Below are 22904 nucleotides of genomic sequence, written 5' to 3' on the forward strand. Positions count from 1 at the left end.
ATTGCTAATACTCTAACCTGTTGTGACAGAACTTTAAAAATTGAAACCCTTTTCCCCAGAGGCCAGTGAGTGGAAATAAATCAAAAAACAAAAAAAAATAAAAAACCCCAGAGCTCATCTCTAATTGCATCGTCCCCTCTCATTACCAGTCTCCCAGTCAGTTACGTGCATGTTCTACCGGAGCTTCCAAGCCTGTCCTCCCTATCAGTATCGTGTTCTCATTACAGCAGGGTTTACAAGAGGGAGAACGTGTCTGTGCTTAAGGCACTGGCATGGATACAGCAGATGTGGGTTCAATTTACAGCATTTACTGTGGGATATTGGATAAATCACCTAATCTCTCTGTGCTTCACTTCACCACCAACTAAGTAGGTAAAACAGGCTTTTCTTTGTCTGTCTTGTCCATTTAAGGTATGTCTACACTGGAGCTGGAGGTGTAATTTCTGTCTCAGTTAGATGTACGTGTGCTAACTTTGACAAGCCAGTGCGCTAAAAATCCAAATGTAGCCGTGGGTGCACTGGCTGTGGGAGGGGTAACTGCCAAAGTAAGTACTTTGGATGCCAGGCAGGACTGTACTCGGGACAGCTAGCCCCTCTCTCCACCTGCGCATGTCTCCTCAAGCTGAAAATTACCCCCCCCAGCTTCAATGTAGATGTCCCCTTGGAGTGTGAGCTCTCTGGGCAGGGACCGTTTCTCATGATGTGTTTGTACAGCACCTAGTACAACAGGGCCTGCTCTCACTTCAGCACCACTGACATACTAATGATATGAACACAGCACACAGCTGGCGGCTGTTCGCTTGCTGGCGGCTGTTCGCAACATGGTATGCTCTGCCATGCATGGGAGCTGGCGCGACTGATCTGTCAGTGGAAAGGTCCATGTCTGGCAGGTGGGTGGAGTGAGCTGAATCCTTGCCCTAGTTACAACAGCTCAACCCCACCTGAATTCACCAGGGGCTGTCCTGGTGTAGCTAAGAAGAGAATTTGGCTCACTGCAGGCACACCTATCCCTCCTATGAAGTGATGATGTTCTAGGGAAGAAAAGGAGGAGGACGTGCACTCTCCCAGAAGGGGTGCCTGGAAGCATTAGGTCTGGTAAGACCTAATGACTTCTAGGATCTAAGAGAGCAACAAATGGGCTGTGAAGCATCTCAGAAGAGATGTAGCCAGCGCTTCCCACAGTGGCATACACAGACCTGCCAAAAGAAATTTGAAGCCCTGGTACATCATGTTCACTGGGGCCCCATCCTCTCCCTGTCATAGACCTCTAATCAGCAGGGCTATGGGCCCACAGCCTAGAGGTTCCTCCTCTCCCGGCTGAAAGCACTACTACCTGCTCTCCCAACACAATGATCCACTGAACAGCCAGCTGAATGCCAGTCGCTCTCCACGCAGGTGCAGCAACAAAGGAGGGCTCTCCGTGTCCTCCCACATGCACTCCTGGGCATCAACTGCCAAAGGGGCTTCAATCAGGGATGGGGAAGGCTTTATTAGGTCATCTACTCAGTCTGCCTGTCAAAGCAGGCTTGTTCTCCACAGAACAATGCCTAGACACTAGCCTAGGTTAATTTGAAAAGGCCAGTATACTGGGATTTTCATTCCTTCCCCTTTCAATTATCACAGTGAAATAAATAGCGAACGAGTTAGGGGATTCTCTCCCCAGTTCCTCCATGTCCTGCAGAAATGATAAACTTCCCACTCCCAGGACGAATATCTGTCTAAACCCATCAGGCTGGAAAACAAGGACATTCTGCAGTTCAGTCCCTCCATGCGTTGTGTTATGCAGGGTGACACATCGGATGTGGTGTAATGTTGCATCACACAAGCTACACTCCGAGGCAAATCCATTAACACAATACTCTGATAAGCCCTTTGGGGTCATTTCCCCCTCACCAAACACACTGGGAGCTTGTGTGGGTGAGAGTTAATGGGGAAGATTTCTCCCACAGTGATATTCCCTTTGCAATTGTAGAGCGCCTTTCATCCAGAAGAACCAGACCCTACGGTGCTTTGCAGGCTATGCATGGGTCACTTCCCCACCATTGAAACAGTCATCTCTTGGGTGTCACATAGCACTTTTTTTTTTTTTTTTTTTTTTGCAGCACCAATAATACCACACCAGAGTTTAGGCCTGGAAATGAAGAATCAGGGATTCATCCACATTAGAGTTGAAAAAGAATAATGAACCTGAATGACATCACCTCCACCCTGACATAGACCATACTGGAATGTTTCCTGTGCTGTATTTTCTAGAACTTAGTTTCAAATATCTCAAATAGAAGGGCTTCCACTGCTCCTCCTGGGAAGCTCTTCCCCACTCTAAAAGATGTTACCATTGGTAAGTTTCTCTGTTGTTCTGTCTAAACAATCCCTTAAATTCCATTGTGTTTGACTATGCCTCTTCTCCTCTCTGTAACTAATCCTTCTTCCTCCTTGGCACATACATTTACAGCGGGGCATTGTTTTTCAGATGAATAGTTTATTCATTAAATAATGCAGTTTAGGGTCGACCAAAACTATTGGCAAATTCAGTGAATAGTTTCAGCTTCAAAAAATGGGATTTTTTTTTCAAAGTTGAAACATTTAGTTTCGAAACAACCTTTTGTTTCGATATTCAAAGTGACCTTTTGTTTCGATATTCAAAACGACCTTTTGTTTCGACATTTTGCTTCAAAACTGTCTTTGGTTTCTAACTTTAGTTGGATTTAATGTGTTTTAAAGGGTAAAAAACAGCCAACAATTAAATAATGTTTGACCTAAAACAATTTTTTTTTGTTGATTTCACTTTGACTCAAAATGATTTGTTTGGTTTGGAAAAATCGGTTATTCATCCAGTTCTATTTACATCCTTCAAATATCTGAAAATAAAAGAGGAAAATTAGGTAGCACTGAATTTACGTGATTTGGAATTTGCCTAGGACTTTAAAGGCACCATCCAATAGTACACTGGGTTAATATAAACACAGAGGGTTTCAGAGCAGCATTGATCTAGGGCTCGATCTGAAGTTTATTGAAATCCACGGAGAGGCTCCCACTGATTCCAATGGGACTTTGGCTCAAGCCTTCAGTTTCCATTTCACTTCTTGCAACACTCTGTTTTGATTTTTTTCTTTGCTTGGAGGTCTCCCATCCAAGTCATAAACGTCATTAGTTTAGGAAATCCAACCAGATCACTCTCTGAGCTTGGCATAGTTGGAGGTACAACTGCAGGAAGTTAAAGAGATCTGGCACTGCACCTTTAATTTTCCCAGAGACTGAATTGAAGGTTTACCTCTAATTTATCCCAGTGTGCTATCCTCCAGCCAGATAGCTGGGAGGGAAGAGGGAGATGTGTATCTGTGCACCATGGCAGCCAGAATTCCTTTGAAGGAGCTGCTCAGTGTGCGGTTATTTACTCTTTTTACATGGATGCAGCACAGTGCTTTGACAGAGACTTCAACCTATTGAAACAAGGTCTGCCTAACCCACCCTCCTAAACAACAAGGAAGGTGTTTCTAAGCCCAGCTAATCTTGCAAAGGAAACAGCTGATTGGCAGCCCTTTGGAAAATAAACAATGAAACGCGAGCCAAACTACAAGCCAAAGCGGAAAATGATTTTCATAAGTCATTCACCTAATGGATGAGATATGAAATGAGTTAGTTGGCAGATGGGCACCCTAGAGGTACATCGGTTTGTCACTCCCTATAAGGCTTCTCAGAGAAACCACTGCATGACTTCACCTCTCCTGCCTGAGAAGGGGGGAAAAATAAAGCTTTGCAAATTTCCATCAGCGGTTAAATATTCTCCGTGCTTAACGACAGAAGCAAGCCTGGGAATTTAAGATGGTTCTAACCATCGCTTTCCACATCGGTCTGTTCATTGTTGCACTACTGAAGAAACTTCCCTTTCTCTTTTCTTATGGGGAGTCTCTATGTGCCTTGTTAAACTATTTGTACACAACAAACAGGGAAGCATGGAGCCGGCTGAGGGTTATTTATTGCGCCAGCATGAAGTCATTGAGGCAGGAGGCTAGCGCTAGGCATGGCAGCTTGTGATGTATGGGTTAGGACAGCTTGGTGCTGAGAATGCCATGAAGTATTAATCTCAAGGAGATGCTATTGAACTCAAGAGAGACTTAACATCAGTGCTGAGAGATCAAAGATATGATATCTCTGGCAGAGTGCGCTATCAGAAACGATCATAAGAAAAACAAAGGGGTCATTTTAGTGCCTTGTGCATTAATGGAGTGACTCGTTGCCTCCGGGCAGAGGCAAACAGCAATTTTTCCTGAACCGAACCAACATGCACATGGGATTTTTTGACATTTCTTTACATCTTATTGTGGGCTGCCAATAAATGAAGGCATAATAATGTCAAATCAGTTTTCCTGTCTAAGTTATGAGCTGCCCTCAATTGTTTTTTCCCCTTTCAGTGCTTTCCAGTCAGCCAAAGATAGAAACTCTTTAAGAGTTCTAAATGCAAAACTTCAGCAGTAAACGAACACTTAAGTGTCTGGCTCAAATAAACACATATGCTGGGAATGCCAATGGAAGGTTCTCCGATCAACATGGTGCAGGGAAGAAATAGATGAATCCTCTCCTTCCTTAACCTGTGATTGTTTCTAGAACCCATGCTCTGCATGGTGTTGCATTCATTCACGCCAAGAAAGGGTTGGCTAGGGCTAGAGGTTTTGTTTTCCACCTATTTTTTTTTTTTATTTTTCATCAAAAAACAAAACCTGAACATTTTGCGGTTCACACTGAAAATTTTTTGGGTTTTGCTCAAAATAAAACCTAGAATGATTTTTTTTAAATGAAAAGTAGAAATTGTCTGCAGAAAGCAGACACTTAATACAAAAAAATGGTAGTCGGTCAAAAATCCAACTTTCCATTGAAAAATAGTTTTGATGGAAAATTTTCAACCAGCCCTAGATCGTTCTCATGGGATGTGCCTGGTCTAAACTGCAGTTGACGTGAGCTCCTATGGGCCTATAGGCAAGAGGTGCCTGGTGTTATTAGAAGAGGAAAGTTTGGTTACTGTGCACCTGGGGAATTTAGTCCAAGCTAGAGTTGTATCATCCTATACCAAAGTGTAACAAACTCATGGCCACTTAACATTTCCAGCTGCTACTCTGAAATCTATCATTATTCTGCACACCACAGACACTCAAAATTTCACAGAAGCAGTGGGGTTAGAACCCAAGTCCTCCAGTTTCTACCACTTTAGTGAAAGACAAAGAGCAGCAGACGGAGTAAGAGTGAACAGCTGTGCGGCTTCCCAAACATGCGATGCATCTTTCAGGGCGTGTACAACAGGGATACTTCAGAATACCACACAAACTGGCCCCAGCCAATTACTGTCGAACACGGTGCTATTTGGAATCAGGGCACGGCCAGGAATACAATAATACCATGCACTATTTTACTGCATAGCTTGCTGGGAAATATTTGATCTTCCTTTGCTAATTGTAATTTTAACACTTGTCCTTTGGAGAAAGGACTAACCTCCTCAGAAGGCCACGCATCCCACCACGATCCTGATGAATGACTAACTGTATGCTTGCAAGTGATGGTCTGGAGGGAATCAATCAATCAATGAGTGCTTATCCACCTTTGCATGGGGGAGTAATTAACGCTCATTTGCTGAAGGGACTGTTTATGTAAATAACAAGTTCATGGCTGTTGCATTTGACAGATAGCTGAGGGGGCGGGGAGGTGGAACCGTGGCGCCTGCATGGGAAGGACAAAGAGATGTGGAGAATGGAGAGTGCCTGCGCAACTCTGTTTGCCACCACTAAAGCTGTGTTGTTTGTGCTGCTTGCTGATGCAACTGATCTGAAGGAGCAGCCTGGGCCCTGCCTTGCTGACTCTGGATTTGAGTGCTGGTATTAACCCTCTGACAGAGATGAATCCCTGTCCTGCTGTCCGGTCTGCAAATTGCCCAGAAGTGACAAGAATATTTTGTACTAGGAAATGGTGAGGATGTCCATCCAGTGTGAGAGGGTGGCTTGGGATTGCAGGAGGCTGCGATACTGCTCCGGCCTATGAACATGCTCCTTTGGAAGGAGGAGCTGATAAGGATAGTCATTCAGCACAGCCTTAATAAGAACAGCTCTTTCACTCAGGGCTGCAGATAAAGGTCTTCTTCATTACCCCAAAAGAACCTGGCCAGCCCCCTGGTGAATCTAACATGGGGCATAGGGGGTGCTGAGCTGGTGAGGAAGTGAGCAAGTGTGACTCGAAGATGCAACCACCTGAAGATGGCATGGCATGAAAATGCATGAGTTAAAGGGTACCGCAGATGAACAGCACAGAGTCAGGGAAGGTGGGTACCTTCCTTCCTGGAGCTTGTGTATGTGGTTGCTGGGAAATGGAGCTGAGATGGGACTTCTGCCATTCCCAGAGGAATCCCAGCCTTCGTTTCCTAAGGGAGGAGAGCCAGAGACTCCATGAAGTCCACTAGGGATTTTGCTATTGCTATCGAGTTTACATGGAAAGCACACAGATACTGTGGTGATGGGCAGCCTTATAAACCTAAGGATGTCTATACTGCAATAAAAAAAACCCTGGCATGGCTGTGGCTAGCCCAGGCCAGCTGGCTTGGGCTCACGGGGCTTGGGATGCAGGGCTATAAAATTGCAGTGTGGATGTTGAGTCTCAGGCTGGGGGGAGGGTCCCAGAGCCTGGGCTCCAGCCCAAGCCGGAGTGTCTACACTGCTATTTTAGCCCTATAAGCCCCAGTCAGTTGACCGGTGCTCTGAGCCTCGGTGCCACAGGTTTTTATTGCAGTGTACACATTCGCTCAGATAGAGTTCTGGTGTCTCACTTTGTAGATGCTTAACTCAAGGCAGTGTGGCCTATGAGATAAATCACTGGCCTGGATGCAGGGAAGTTGGGTTCCATTCCTGCCTCTTCCACGGGCCTGCTGGGTGACCTTGGACAAGTCTGTGCCTCAGTTTCCCCATATATAAAATAATGAAAACACTACTGCGGAATAGACCTCCTTTATAAAGAGCTTTGAGATCTACAGATAAAATGTGCTATGGAAGAGCTACGTCTTATTATTAATAATAATAATAGAAGGGGCCTGCTGTACAGAAAGTGTCCACCCTTTGAAAATCAGGCCCTATTTAAGAAAGCCCAAGAGGAACACACCAAACCTGAGGTACTCTGAATCACTAGTCCCACTTGAAAATGTAGGTCTCAAGAGGGGCAGTGGGTGGGTGTATTTCATTTAGATATTCCCATTCTCAGTCCCTCACACTATACCCTATCCCCAGTGCCACACAGCTATATCTTGCATACATATCAGAGTGCAAAAGGGGATTAGTAACATGCACAGAGCTCTTTCAGGTTTCAGAGTAGCAGCCGTGTTAGGCTGGGTCTACACTACCCGCCTGAATCGGCGGATAGAAATCGACCTCTCGGGGATCAATTTATCGCATCCCATCGGGACGCGACAATCGATCCCCGAATCGACGCTCTTACTCCACCAGCGGAGGTGGGAGTAAGCGCCGTCGACGGGAAGCCGCAGAGGTCGATTTTGCCACCGCCCCTACAGCAGGGTAAGTCGGCTGCGATACGTCAAATTCAGCTACGCGAATAGCAAATTTAAGAATTTGCGTATCTTAAATTGACCCCCCCCATAGTGAAGATGTAGCCTTAGTCTGTATCCATAAAAAGAACAGGAGTACTTGTGGCACCTTAGAGACTAACAAATTTATTTGAGCATAAGCTTTCGTGGGCTACAGCCCACTTCATCGGTCTTCTCATTTCTACTCCCTTATTTCCCTTCTATGCATCTATATGTGGAGGGTTGTTTTTAAGTGTTTTTATTAGGTTGAGCTTGCTTGGGGAAGCCCATTATAAATCAGAGTATTATTAGGACCAATGATAATTTGTCCTCCCCCGCCGTGAGGAAAATATTGTTACTCCCATTTTTCAGATTGGGGAAACGGAGGCAGAGAGTGGCTAAGAGATTTGCTCCACATTCCAAAGGGGATTAGTGCCAGACTCAAGATAAACCTTGAGAGTTGCTGGAGCCTGGTGCTGTGCTCAGACCATTGGGGAGGGATAGCTCAGTGGTTTGAGCATTGGCCTGCTAAACCCAGGGTTGTGAGTTCAATCCTTGAGGGGGCCACTTAGGGATCTGGGGCAAAATCAGTACTTGGTCTGGCTAGTGAAGGCAGGGGGCTGGACTCGATGACCTTTCAAGGTCTGTTCTAGGAGATAGGATATCTCCATTAATCTCTAATCTCATGCTGTTCTACCTAGCTGCATGCAGCAGAAAGTGATACAGAGATGTAAAGGGTGCTGTGTTGCTCCCTGAGGGGGAGGACACTAGTTTGACACACACATTAGCATCCCATGACCCTAGTTCCCAGAATAAGTAGCAGTTTCCATTACATTGCCTGCCTAGATCCTGGCCCAGATGAACCAGTCCAAGAAACAACTGCACACTACACTCCAGGTACTAGTGAGCGGATAAACATGTGTTACATGGGAGATATGCAAGGACAAGTGGGTATAACTACCAGCAACAGGATAATATAAAATAATAGGCTAACAGGAAAGCCGTCCTGGTGGTGAAATGTATTAGACTGTTGAACCAGTTGAAACTCCAACACTTGAATCATTTGAAATTCAATTGGGCAAAGCCCTTGAGAATAGCCTGCAGAAGACAATCTGGTACTGGTTGTGGAAAATGGACTAAATCATCTCTTTCATCTCTGATTTCTATTACTAAGTCTCAAACAGCAGGCACATATTATTGGGCAGACTTTTCATAGAACTAAGGCAGGGTAACTATCTAAGAGTTGAGACACTATGGTAGGAAGGTCAAAAGCAGCTGTGTATGAACCTGGGATGGAGTCTGGGTTCAGTGCTGAGAAACACCCACAATTTCAGATGCTTCCCAGGAACTGGGAAGAGCTTCTCATGTAGTCGCTTCCATCTCCAACCCTAGATCGGACCACAGTCATGCAGAACTGAGACACAACACAGGGCAGGAAAGCTAAGAGGGCATTTCAGAGCCACTGGGAAAGTTTGCTGTGAGGGTTGGTCCACAGTTTCTGGGATGGAAACCTAGTGTTCCTAAAATCCCTTGTTCAAAACCCAACCAGAACCCACCCAAATGGAGAAGATAACTACACAGAGCTAGAGCCTGCAATGAGTTCTAAGTGCCCAGAGTCCCACTGATTAATTCTCATATGGGCTAACCTGAACCCATGCAAGACCCCTGGCAGCAGAAGAGTCTTGCTTATCTACCCTTGCTCACTCCAAGATCCCAGCCTCTCTAATTCTCCTCCAAAGAAGGCTTTATCCTCTGGCAAGATCCATTCTCCCTGTCAGTTTCTACATGCCAACAGCCGAGCGAGGGTTCAGTCCCCTCCCAAACTGTCACACGCAATAAAGACTAAATCATTGCTATTCAGCCATTCTGCTTCCATCATCATTAATATTCTTAAAAGGATCTTGGAAACACATTTGTACAAGGCTACATGAGCGGCTTCTACATTTACTTTCAATTTAAATAATGGTTTTAGCCAAGCTTTTGATGTGCTGTTTACTTTAATTACTGTTTTACCCCTATCTGTGTCTTGACATGGTGTCACTGAATATTTTATGACTTTCCCTGACTCCTCTTTCTCTTCCCAACGTGCAGGAGTCTACATCTCCCCTCCGTGCCTTCCCTCCACCCCGCAAATTGCATTTCTAACTTTTTCCGGGGCTTGCTGTAAACGAGATGTGGCATGTCACCGAGATTATCCTCCCCTGGTGATTGCAAAGGGGATAAATAAACCAGTAAACAGCTGTTTACCAAGCTGGCATGGAGAGCTGGTACTGACTAATGCAGGGGCTGACTGGCAGGCAGGCAGTCTCTTACACTGAGGCTCTCTGGGCCACCTGCCTACCCACAATGGCCGAATGAATTGCAGACTAAGCCTAAAAAGAGAACAACAGAAAAATGGGCAGCTTCAAAGTATCCTCAAAGAAAGTGCAATGGGAAAACTTACTCTTATATCTTTATTACTTGTATAATGCTAGAACCTAAGTATTACAGGAGGGCTCTCTACCTAAATAGTTCATAGATAAGGTGCCAGTGGATGGTGCTCAAAAATATATAGGGTAATTCCTGGGTTCATTCCTGGCATCTTCAGAAAACAACATCCAGGCGATCTTGTGCACTCTTCGCATGTCTGGGTGTTCTCTGATACAGGCAGTGCTTCACTGAAACCAGGAAACGCTGCACAGCAGAGAGAACAACATTTACAGACAGATTTTTTTAAAATGACAGGCCTCTGCCTCCAATTAGTTTACGGTGTTTTTATTCCCCTGCTCCTAAACCCCTTGAAAACAACCTAGGTGCCAGATCCTCAGCTGGTATAGCTCCACGGAAGTCACAGGACCTACACTGGTATTGCGCCAGCTGAAAATCTGGCCCTTACTCTCTTGGATTCCTGTTTCTGGGCTGGGTAGGAAGCCTATTCTCAAAATTTCACTAAGATGTTACACTCCATGTCTCATCTTTCTGAGTGGTGTACCATCCTATCTAGGCTATATCTAGAGCTAAGGTGGGGAAATGGGTTGTTAAATGCTCCAAAGGCCCTTGAGAACTCTTCACAAGTGCTCAAGGGAGAAGAGGAATTTTTCCCAGGAAAACCCTGAGTTTTGATGGGTCTATAACTAGATAACAACGGGGTTGTTTTTTTAAGTAGCCTGTTTATTGGTTTTTCTCTGATCTTTAACTACATAGAAACTTGTGGTAAAAGCCATTAGCTAGTTTGGTGAAAAATTTCAAATCAAAGTGCATTTTCCAAACTTATTTCTAACTTTAATTTCAGTAATTTCCTCTCTAATATGGCAGACACTCTTCTAGGGACAGAGAAAAAAAGATACCCACTTTTACATGATTTTTTTTGACAAAATTTCAGGACAGTTTACAATACTCATCTTATATCGGAACTGAGATTATAATAATTAATGGAGATATCCCATCTCCTAGAACTGGAAGGGACCCTGAAAAGTCATCGAGTCCAGCCCCCTGCCTTCACTAGCAGGACCAAGTACTGATTTTGCCCCAGTTCCCCAAGTGGCCCCCTCAAGGATTGAACTCTCAACCCTGGGTTGAGCAGGCCAATGCTCAAACCACTGAGCTATCCCTCCCCCATCTGAACTATGGAATGGCTCCTAATATGGACAGCAAAATAGCTTTACTACCAGAGCCTCAGTTGGTTTCACTAGGTCACTCAATACCTTGGTCTGGGTTTTGTACATGTCTAGTATTAAACTGATTTTTATTGTTCTTCTTTGGATCTTTAATGGTCAGTCTAGAGGTCTATTGTTCTTGGGCCAATGCAGATTATTATTATTCTAATCCCAGGAGCATCTAGAAGTCCCAACCAAGTTCAGGGGCCTATTATTCTATGCAAACACATGGCAAGAGACAGCCCCTACCCCAAAGAGGCTATATCTAATTAGACAAGACAGACAAAGAAGGGAGGGAAACAAAAAGAGATAGTTGTAGTGAGTTGAACACCATCAGATATCAGGGGGAGCACCAGCAACAGATTACAGGTCTCCTCACTCCCTGCCCAGGGCTCTATCCACTGGCTGAACTGGTACTGACTGAAGTGACACACTAAGTACGCCCTTTGTAACATGGACACAGCATCTGACTGCCAGTATGGTTCCTGACCACTTCTCTGCTTTGGATGATTTAGCAATGTAAATTCACTAGACCCGAGCACACAGAACCTTTGATCTTGTGGGGAAAATGCCAAGCCAATGTGCAGCAAAGAATGGCCAAAGCAATACAGTAAAAGTAAATTTCACTAGCACAATAAAGGCCAGAGGAGGCAGATAAATGACAGTGCAGAGAAGAGATAAAGAGAAAGATGACAAGAGCACTTCAATGAGTCACTAAATGTACCTGCCCTAATATCTCAACCTGTCGTGGTTGACTCTTTGTTCACACTTAATATAGGCACTGGGCCCATAGCTGGGTAAGAGATCAATAATGCTGCAAAGAAACTGAAGACTAAAAAGTCTCATGGGACAGACAAAATCAAGCTGAACTCCAGGTAATACGTACTAAAGGGAATTGCAAAGACTCCACTCAGGGAGATTACAAGTGCTGTCAGATGCCAGAAGAGAGAGATGTATAACTCTACAGTTATTCAGAGAAACTGAACCCTTAGAACTAACAGTTGTGGGCAGATAACACTGGTCTACAATTTTTGAGAAGTCGTCTGCTTCAGAGATAAAATGTGCTATTTATTATGTATTTTGATGTGCTGAATTCAAATATGACAATTAAAACAACTGATTGGCTACTGTTTCTAAGATATTTAAGTTTTTACATTTTATGTCTATGTACATTGTGTAGATAGTAGAGTTTTAATCATAAATTGTAATCCTAGGTCTTTTCATGTGTTTATGGTTATTTACATGATAATATTTCACCTGTCCTGTTTATGTAACACTTTAAAAATCAGCAAAAGGGTTATATAAATAAAATTTATTATGAAACAAAAGGCAAAAAACTATTATGTACATAGTTTAGTCCTATTCAGTGTCTACTCGGCGCTTCTTGGCTTGTCTCTTGTATTCATTAAATGGAGCATCTCTTGTTACTGTCCAGCAATAGTCTGCAAGCATTGATGGGCTCCATTTGCCCTGATAGTGTTTCTCCACTGTTGCAATGTCCTGGTGAAATCGCTCGCCGTGCTCGTCGCTCACTGCTCCGCAGTTCGGTGGAAAAAAATCTAGATGAGAGTGCAAAAAATTTATCTTTAGTGACATGTTGCAACCAAGGCTTTTGTATGCCTTGAGGAGGTTTTCCACCAACAACCTGTAGTTGTCTGCCTTGTTGTTTCCAAGAAAATTTATTGCCACTAATTGGAAGGCTTTCCATGCCGTCTTTTCCTTGCCACGCAGTGCATGGTCAAATGCATCATCTCGAAGAAGTTCACGAATCTGAGGACCAGCAAAGACACCTTCCTTTATCTTAGCTTCACTTAACCTTGGAAATTTTCCAGGGAGGTACTTGAAAGCTGCTTGTGTTTTGTCAATGGCCTTGACAAAGTTCTTCATCAGACCCAGCTTGATGTGTAAGGGTGATAACAAAATCTTCCTTGATTCAACAAGTGGTGGATGCTGAACACTTTTCCTCCCAGGCTCCAATGACTGTCGGAGGCCAATCTTTCTTGATGTAGTGGGAATCTCTTGCATGACTATCCCATTCGCAGAGAAAACAGCAGTACTTTGTGTATCCAGTCTGCAGACCAAGCAAGAGAGCAACAACCTTCAAATCGCCACAGAGCTGCCACTGATGTTGGTCATAGTTTATGCACCTCAAAAGTTGTTTCATGTTGTCATAGGTTTCCTTCATATGGACTGCAAGACCAACTGGAATTGATGGCAAACATTGCCATTATGCAGTAAAATAGCTTTAAGACTCGTCTTCAATGAATCAATGAACAGTCTCCACTTATCTGGATCATGAACCATGTTGAGGGCTGCCATCACACCATCGATGTTGTTGCAGGCTACAAGATCACCTTCCATGAAGAAGAATGGGACAAGATCCTTTTGACGGTCACGGAACATGGAAACCCTAACATCACCTGCCAGGAGATTCCACTGCTGTAGTCTGGAGCCCAACAGCTCTGCCTTACTCTTGGGTAGTTCCAAATCCCTGACAAGGTCATTCAGTTCACCTTGTGTTATGAGGTGTGGTTCAGAGGAAGAGGATGGGAGAAAATGTGGGTCCTGTAACATTGATGGTTCAGGACCAGAAGTTTCATCCTCTTCCTCGTCTGACTCAAATGATTCTGGTGCATCAGGACCGGCAGTCCTTCTCCGTGGAGTACTGGGCGTATCGCTGATGGAATGTCTGGATAATGCACAGTCCACTTTTTCTTCTTTGACACATCTTTCCCAACTGGAGGCACCATGCAGAATTAACAATTGCTGGTATGATTTGTTGGCTGTCTCCAAATCATGGGCACTGCAAAAGGCATAGATTTACTTTTCCTGTTCAACCACTGGTGAAGATTTGTTGCACAAGTGCTTCAGCATATGTGTGGGGCCCACCTCTTGTCCTGATCTTCAATTTTGCCGCCAGAATAAAGGTGATAGGCTTTCTTAACCATAATGGTTATACTGCACTTTTGTGATGCAAAAGTCACTTCACCACAAACATAGCAGAAGTTATCTGCACTGTTCACACAAGTACGAGGCATCTCTGCTCACTTTGGCTAAACAGAAATGTGTCCCTTTGCAAAATCAAACACTGACAAATAAGAGAGCACGACACTGTATGATTTCTAGAGCTGATATAGGGCAATTTGTTCAGCAGAGTGATGTAAGCTTCGTTATGATTGCATCATCCATGACTTCTAGGAATAACATGATGCAATTCATATCATGGATGACGCAATACCAGCTTCAGATTGCATCATTCATTGTTTTGCCTAAAAAGCAAGTACTGTCCAAACCCAGTCATAGATTTATTCATAGATCCAGTCAAAGATGTATTTTAGTCATTTCTGGTTTAAATTGAGATCCCCTCCCTTTATAACTCATTTATCCTCTGCCATTCCCAAGTCAAGGGTCGTATATACTGACCCAATAGCATATCTTGAAAACTAGAGCCAATCAACAATTTTAAGCATCATTTTCGTTCTCAGTGACCCAGAATTAGTAAAGTTTGACTACATTTATTTCAGAAGCATTTTGGCTGTAGAGCAGTGTAACCCTTCCCTGCCTCTCCTTCCTGGGGAAATTGCTTCCAAGGCAGAATGAAAGCTGACACAGAAGAGGTGTCCGTTTGCTGACAGAATCCACTTCCATGCAAATGGGAAAGCTTGAGAACTGCAACAGCATTTGTATCAATTGACAGCATCTGATCCTTCATATGAAGGCAGTTTTTATGATGCCAAGGCAAACCCCTGCTCCAATTCCTGGGGGTTTTCCAATCACAGTAGCTCCACTCTGGGAGATTTCACTCCCAGATTTCCAAACCAGACCCACCCCACCGCCCTAAGCTCACTTCCCTTTAGATTCATTTATTTAAATGGTTTTGGTACTGGTGAAAGGTGCTGGGCAATTTAAATCCTGCGCAGTGGGTGGAGCCAACAAGAACAACCGACCCCGCTTGCTGAGAAGGGAAGGGCTATAGAAACCAGAATGTAGGTGATTATGGGTGACAAAAAATGAAAAACAAGGCGAGCTGTGCAGGAAAACTGACAGGCATTTGGACCTATGCCTCCATGTGGAGACCAGCACATGCAGGAAAGCGGGAGACAAAGCCATGGATCTGAGATAACTCGGCCATCCTGACGCTGGTGTGAGACTGACAGCCTGGGAGAACGGAATCTCCTTTCTTCCTGCACGACAAAGACATCACGGCTAGTGGATTCTCCCATGGGCAAGCTTCCCCTGCCCCGTTGCCTCCTGCCGTTGCTCCTCCTCTCTGCTCTGAAAGGCTCCCGCCCGGAAGGCCATGAAAAGATTTCAGTCTCCAGGCCCCCTGACTCTCTATGCCGAGACGAACAAGAAGGGGACTGCCGTTCCAGTGAGAGCCACTGGCACTCAGGGCACCTGCTGTGGATCCCTGTCCCCATCAGTCACATGGGGGGGGGGTGAGATTACCTTTCCAAAGACTAGTGAGATGCAAAGTGCTACAGGGGCCTGAATCCAAAACCCACTGAAGTCAATGGAAAGCCTCTTGTAGACTTCAGTAGGCTTTGGATCAGGCCCTGGAAGAGCTAAGGGCTCTTGTTATAAGGGTAGTAGGTACCTAGGAATGGGCAGATCCCATCCGAGGTCCATCTAGAATAGTATCCTGCCTATAACAATGGCCAAGCACCACATGCTTCAGGGGAAGGTGTCAGAACCTCGTAGTAGCACATGGGGGATAATCTGCCCCCCAACATATTTTCATAGCATTTAAGGCTAGAAGGGATGATCAGACCATCTAGTCAGACCTCCTGCATAGCACAGACCAATATGTTTCACCCAGTTACCCCGGTACTGAGCTTTCGTTAGACCAAAGCACTTCAGTCCTCAGGAGAGTGAACTCTTGTATGTGCCCCAATGCCTGAGGCCTCTGCAATGGCAGGGACCTGGTTAGCCGACGTGCCAAGAAGAATCCCAGCAGGTGATTCGTGCCCCACGCTGCAGAGGAAGATGAACAACTCCATATCTCTGTAACCTCCATCTTCCAGTTCAGGCAGCGAAGCTTCTAGCGTCTTTCCTCCTATACATTACAGGCTTCTCTGAAATAAACCCAACCGCCTTATTTTATTATTTTTTTTAAATAAAGTTCTGCTCCCCCCTTGCCCATCTTCCTGTGCGCATTGTTCATACAACATCTGGTGCCCATGCGGCCTGCCCGGCACAGTGGCTTTCTGTCGTAAAGACATTTGCCCAACATTCCATTCAGTAATTCTTCACGCGTCGGGCGAATTAATTTATCACTCAATGAAATTGCACCGAGCATTAATGAAGCCATTTAGTATTCAGGCAGAAGTCCTCTCTATTTCCACAAGTGCTCCATTGTAGTTCAGCATTTGTTGGGCAGTAATTAATGGTACTTAATCCTTAAATCCTTAAATTGTTTCTAATTTGGTAAGCAGTAAAGTTGTAGTAATCCATTTCTTTGCTGCTTTCCTTCCCTCTGTTCTCAGTACAGCCTATTTTTGATATACTTTTGTAGACTTTCCTGCAGTTTAACCACAGAGGGACCAAATGGTCTATTGGGTAAGGCACAAGCCAGGGAACCAGGATTCCTGGGTTCTCTTGGTGAATCTGCCACTGACTTGCTGACAAGTCACTTCATCTCTCTCCACCTGCTTCCCCTATTGTGTAATTAAGAGAATGTTTACCTCTCTCACATAGGTCTTGTGAGTGTTAGCTAATGGATGTAAATCATTTTGAGCTCTTAAGAAAGAATCATCCACAGACAAAATCTCTACAAAGGTGGCTCTAGTTATCCCCATTTTACAGAAGGGGAAACCAAGGCACAAAGTGATTCAGAAAGAGAATACGGGTCTCTCGACTCTTAGTCCTGTGCCTAGAAAGCACTGTGTTCAGGAGACAAATGAGACCAAACTAACCCTTCCCCCTTAAACTTCGGGAAAGTTCAGATCCAGAGCTGAACTCTGCAGCTAGTAATTTTTTATTGTTAATTTGCTCTAGCACTTTGTTGTTATTAATAAACAGCTACGTACTAGAGTCATGCAAATGCAGGGCCTTGAGAAATCAAATCCAGCCCTTGGCACTGAGGCAGAAAAAATAAACGTAGACCATCCCTGACAGATGTTTGTTTAACCTGTCTTTAAAAACCTCCAATGACGGGGATTCCACAACCTCCCTTGGAAATCTATTCCAGAGCTTAACTACTGCATAGTTAGAAAGTTTTCCCTAATATCTAACCTAAATAGACTAAACCCATTTATTTACTAAACCATTATTTCTTGTCCGACCTTCAGTGCACATGGAGAACAATTGATCTTAGTCCTCTTTGTAACAGCCCTTAACGTATTTGTAGACCATTATCAAGTCCCCCTTCAGTCTTCTTGTCTCAAGACTTTTATAGGTTTTGTTGCTATCTTCTGGACTCTCTCCAATCTATTTATATCTTTCCTAAAGTGTGGGTCCCAGAACTGGACACAGTACTACAGCTAAGGCCTCACCAGTGCCAAGCAGAGCAGGACAATTACCTCCTGTATCTTACATATGACACACCTATTAATACACTACAGAATGATATTGGCCTTTTTAAAAACTCCATCACATCGTAGACTTTAAGGCCAAAAGGGACCATCATGATCATCTTTCTGACCTCCTGCACATTGCAGGACACAGAACCACACCCACCCATGTAATAGGCCCATAACCTCTGGCTGAGTTACTGAAGTCCTCAAATCTTGATGTAAAGTCTTCAAGTTACAGAGAATCCACCATTTACGCTAGTTCAAACCAGCAAGTGACCAATGCCCCACTCAGGATCTCTGCCGATATGACCTGGGGGAAAATTCCTTCCAGACCTCAAATATTTCATTTGTGATCTGCCAAAGCCCCCAGCTCCTTTTCGGCAATACTATCACCTAGCCAGTTAATTCCTCGTTTTGCAGTTGTGCATTTGATTTTTTCCTTCCTAAGTACAGTACTTTGCACTTGTCTTTATTGAATTTCACCTTGCTGATTTCAGACCAATTATCCAATTAATTTAGGACATATGAAAGAATGGCCCATGCACAGTGAGTAGGACAAACCTTATCAAGCCATTCCTGTACAGAAGTTTCAAATGTAACAGCTGCACATGGTCATGTTATTCGCTTGAATAAAACCCGAGACTGCTGATTCTGACGTTCTGAGTGTCTTCTGCCTGAGCTACAGCAGCAAACCCAGGAGTGCGAGTGCAGTACCAGGCTTATCAATCTCTATATTTGAGCTAGCTGCATTGTTTTCCCCATCCAAACATTTTTTTCAAAGAAAAATGGCTTTTTGACCCAAATGAATATTTTTGTGGTAACTGTACATTTTAGGAGAATTTTCTGGTTTTTCAGGAAAAAACGTACAAGCCAAAGACGTGTTGGGTTTTCTGTTTTGTTGTCGCTTTTCCCCTTTTGTCTCCTTTTTTTTTATCTCCTCCCTCCATTTCCAGTGAAAGAAAAACAGGTCAGGGTTAGGGAGGAAAGTGAGAAGGACAAAAAAAGGAGAGGAAAAAATGAAAGCTAAAACTGATTTTATTTCAGTTTTCATTTAGTCCAAAACCCCAAAAACATATAGCAAATAAATGTCAAGCTAAAGGGACATTTTTCGTTTCATGCAATTTTTTCCATGGAAAACATATAGATTTTTTTGGACCAAATCTACTCTATGTATGATATAGTCACTGGGGGGAGACAAAGAGATGCACTGTGGTTACACAAACATACTCTCACCCACACTTCTAACACTAAATTCCATCCTTCTCCTAAGCAAAGATTATCTATTGAACCAGACTGCAACACAAGCTTTGGGATGCTAGTTGGGGAATTGAGCTGAGAATGTGAAACTCATTTCACATGCAGCTTCACTTAGCAGACAAAATCGCCAGCCATTTCTGGAGAGGGACATAAAAAGGTCTCCGATTTGCAAGCACCAAGGGGATTGGATGAGAAGAAGCACTTCCAATGTTTTTTGACACTACACTTTGATCAATTTGACAGATTTAATATTATAGAAATATTTCATTTTTCAGTGCGGATGGAAAAGAATCTAATCATCCATCCAGCTGAACTCTAGATTTCTCATGATTCACTGGAAAGGGGATGGGGGGAACAAAAAGAAAAAAAGGAACCAACAACAACCCATACTCTCGATTTAAAATCCAACTTGACCTGAGGTAATTTGTTCATTAGTTCAAACTGTGTGGTTTTCGCTCTCCCCTTATATTTTAAATCATTGCTCTGTTTTTCAAGGTATTATTTAACCAAAGTGGAATCTAATTATGTTTTCTCTCCACATTCATTTTTAAGCGGGGAATAAAGGCGACAGAGGGAAGTTGTACAATTGATTAATGCAGGGAAATGCAGATGGGGCGGAATCGGAGCAACAGTGTAAAATATGGTTTTATAAATATGAATGAAAAAGAAGCAGGAGCCATCTAGTGAGTTCCATGCTGAGCGCCTCAGCTGCCATCTAGCCAGGGGTGACCTTGAGCCATTCCTGAAGGAGGCACCTTCTCAATAACGCCAGACAATTAAGAAATTAATGGGATGATACTCGATTCTTCAGGAAGTGAACTAGGTCATGTAGGCTCGAACACAGTCGGCACTAATGAACTCAACGCATTCTCCAGGCAGTGGGAGTTATACTGGGATAGACTGACTGAGCTTTATATCATTAATAGCACAAGTAACCTTCTCTTTTTGAAGGGGAATTGGCAACAACAGGTTTCTTGCAGTATCCAAACCTTGATACAGCAAAACGTCTTCAGGATGGTAGGCTTTATAATACATTCTGGGACAGGTCCCCTGCTGGTGCCAATGAGCTTAGCTGCACGGAAGTCCATTGAGTTCAGCAATTTACAGATCGAGGCCTATGTCTGCACAGAGCCATTCAGTCCAGGAAGGTGAGTGATAAAATCAAGGATCTGTCCATTTCTGGTTATTAAAGACCCCAAGGTGGGTTTTCTATGGGTTAGAATGCTAACACTGGTGTCCTAGCTACATGGCAACCTTTCTACCCCTTTTAAGTTCCTCACTGCAGTTTTAATTGGATGTATTCACTTCCCGTCCTGAGATACAGTAGAGCAGTGGTTCTCAACTTTTGTACCGGTGACCCCTTTCACATAGCAAGCCTCTGAGTGTGACCTCCCCCCCCAAATTAAAAACACATTTTAATATATTTAACACCATTATAAATGTGGGAAGCAAAGCGGGGTTTAGGGTGGAGGCTGATAGCTCGCAACCCCCCATGTAGTAACCTCGTGACCCCCTGACCCCCAACCCCCAGTTTGAGAACCCCTGCAGTAGAGGTTGTGTCTGCTGTTAAATGGCTGCCTTGTCCCACCCCAGAGGTGGCTGCATTTCATCTGTGCATGGAGTGGTCTCTGCGAACTAGGCCATTCATTGTAATGTGGCCCACGGTGGCCGTTTGGTGGGAGGAGCTGGTAGCCGCCAGCTTGTTCCTAGTAGAATAGAGACACCACATCACAAAGAAGAGCCACCGCCATTGTCCCGCTTGTTGGCAGTCTCAGCAAAAGAAGGGAAGACTGATCATAGCATGGCCTCAGCTCTCAGCCCTAGAGTTGATTACACATTTCCAGGGCAGCATTGGGTGGTGCTGGGTTCTGATGCCACCAGTGCTGTACTTGCCCTGTAACTAGAGCAGGGGCTGCATTCTGTAGTGCTGTCAATCCAGTGCCTCTTAAAAACACTACATTCAGTCCCTGACATTGCTTTTCCCATCTGCTTTGCCCGGACGACACACCTGTACCATGCCCCACCCAGGATTAAAACATTTCACAACTTGCTTAAAGTCCACCAGGCCATCCCCATCAGACCCCCCCATTACCAAATGCTTCACCCAAGCAGACTATTACTGTACATAATTTATTCCAACAGAGCCTAGCCACTGCTGGGGTGTGAGTGCTCTTCTCTGCGGGTTTGCCCCCTACACATCCTGCCCTCATCATTCTATATCTCCTCTTTCACCCTTTTCCATCCCTCGATTTTTCTCTCCCTCTGAAATTGTCCTCGTGAGCCAGACATTAGAATCATAGAATCTTAGGGTTGGAAGAGACCTCAGGAGGTCATCTAGTCCAATCCCCTGCTCAAAGCAGGACCAATCCCCAACTAAATCATCATTATCATCACATGCTTCTATTTAGTCAGGTACAACGTTTTCTGGAACTAAACTGCTTACCATCTTGCAATATTAAGTCCCCTAAAGTGTCTTGGGATACAATATGCATGACATTTGCTATAACTGTACCAAAGGGGCTATAATAAATCCAGGGCTGGGTTGCACCAATCTTGATCACCAAGCTATTTGTATTTGGTAGTGCTGACCCTGCAGTCCCTACTCAAACTCCATCCGTCAAAGTTTCACCTGTGCCAGGGTTACATTCCTGACCATTATGGGTATGAATCTAATTCTGCAAAAGTTTTGAGAGCCTCTTGAGAAGGGCTGGAAAACGTCAACTGCTACTGACTTCTGCGCAAGTTGAGAACACTCAGGGCCTAGTAGGAGTCAGTCTTAAATGCACATATTGTTTTGCATCTTAGATTTGTTTTTTCAATTGGTTATTACAACAGCACCAAAGGGCCCAAACTGAGATTAGGGGCCCACTGTGCAAGGCCCTGGACATATATACATGAGAGGAAACAGTGCCTACCCTGAGAACAAACAGTCTGAACATTTGCAGATGGGAACCCGAGGCAGAGAAAGTGTATGTGATTTGCCCAACTTCACACAGGACTTTGTGGCAGAGCTAAGAATCAAACCAAAGTCCAGTGGAGCCCAGGCAAGGGCCTTAACCATAAAACCAGCCTTAATCCCTTAACATGCAGCTTTTCAGTGGGCCTTATTCTGGCTATTAATGGCATCTCCTGGTGAAGATCAGCAGGATCAGCCTGTGAAATGAGATCAGCTGTAGAAACAGAAGAATGAGTGGTGTCCTACGTCTTGGTGCCAGCTGCCAGCTGGAGTTTCAGCAACGTCTGCTGTGACTGCGCTTTAAAGACAGAAGAGGAGTTGAAAATAATGGCACCTAGCACTTGGCTAGCAGATTACATTTTCACTGTGCTGCATGAACCTTAATTAATTAGTGAATCAAAGCACTGCAGGTAGGAGTCGATATACACGCAACATGATCGGTGCCAAGGGCATGAACCACGAGCAAATCTTGGTTCTTACAAGTTTATAAAACTGGACACCTCCAATTTCACAACACGGCAGAGCAGAACTCAGCCTTCTGGTTACATGCTCAGGGCCGTATTGATCACCTCCATTGCCTCGTCTCACTGGGCTGACAGGCAGCCTGGCTCCCTTTTGCAGAGGAGATTTAGAAAAAGGAGAAACTTGTATTAAGCAGAACTAGATAACCGGCCACTTTCGGGTCAAACTCTCAGTGGCAAACTCCTGGCACAACAACAGATCTCCTGTAAAAGCTTTCAAATGGCCCGTCTTCAGTTCAGCTCAGTGGCTAAACCCCGAGGGGCTTTCCGGCCCGTCCCCCTCTCCTTCCTCCCCAGAAAAGGAGAGAGAGCTGGCTCGGACCGGGAAAAGCTGCCTACGGCATCTGGGATTCCCAGGCGGTCACCCATCCAAGTACTAGCCAGGCCCGGGACGGTTTACCTTCCGAGATCGGACGGGATCGGGGGCGTTCAGTCCGGTATGGCCGTAGGCACCAGGCCCCGCGCCTC

The 22904-nt window shown here is 44.5% G+C and overlaps 1 protein-coding gene and 1 non-coding gene across 3 annotated transcripts in view; both read right to left on the reverse strand.

Moving 5' to 3' along the window:
- Window positions 1–22904, reverse strand: part of KIRREL3 (kirre like nephrin family adhesion molecule 3) — a 708943-nt gene that overhangs the window by 453387 nt on the left and 232652 nt on the right. The window lies entirely within an intron of this gene.
- On the reverse strand, window positions 22769–22887 carry LOC117868721. Its single transcript, XR_004643699.1, has one exon. It is a non-coding gene; the product is annotated as a 5S ribosomal RNA (ribosomal RNA).

This window comes from Trachemys scripta, chromosome 21 (genome assembly GCF_013100865.1).
Source record: "Trachemys scripta elegans isolate TJP31775 chromosome 21, CAS_Tse_1.0, whole genome shotgun sequence".
Taxonomy (NCBI): Eukaryota; Metazoa; Chordata; order Testudines; family Emydidae; genus Trachemys; species Trachemys scripta.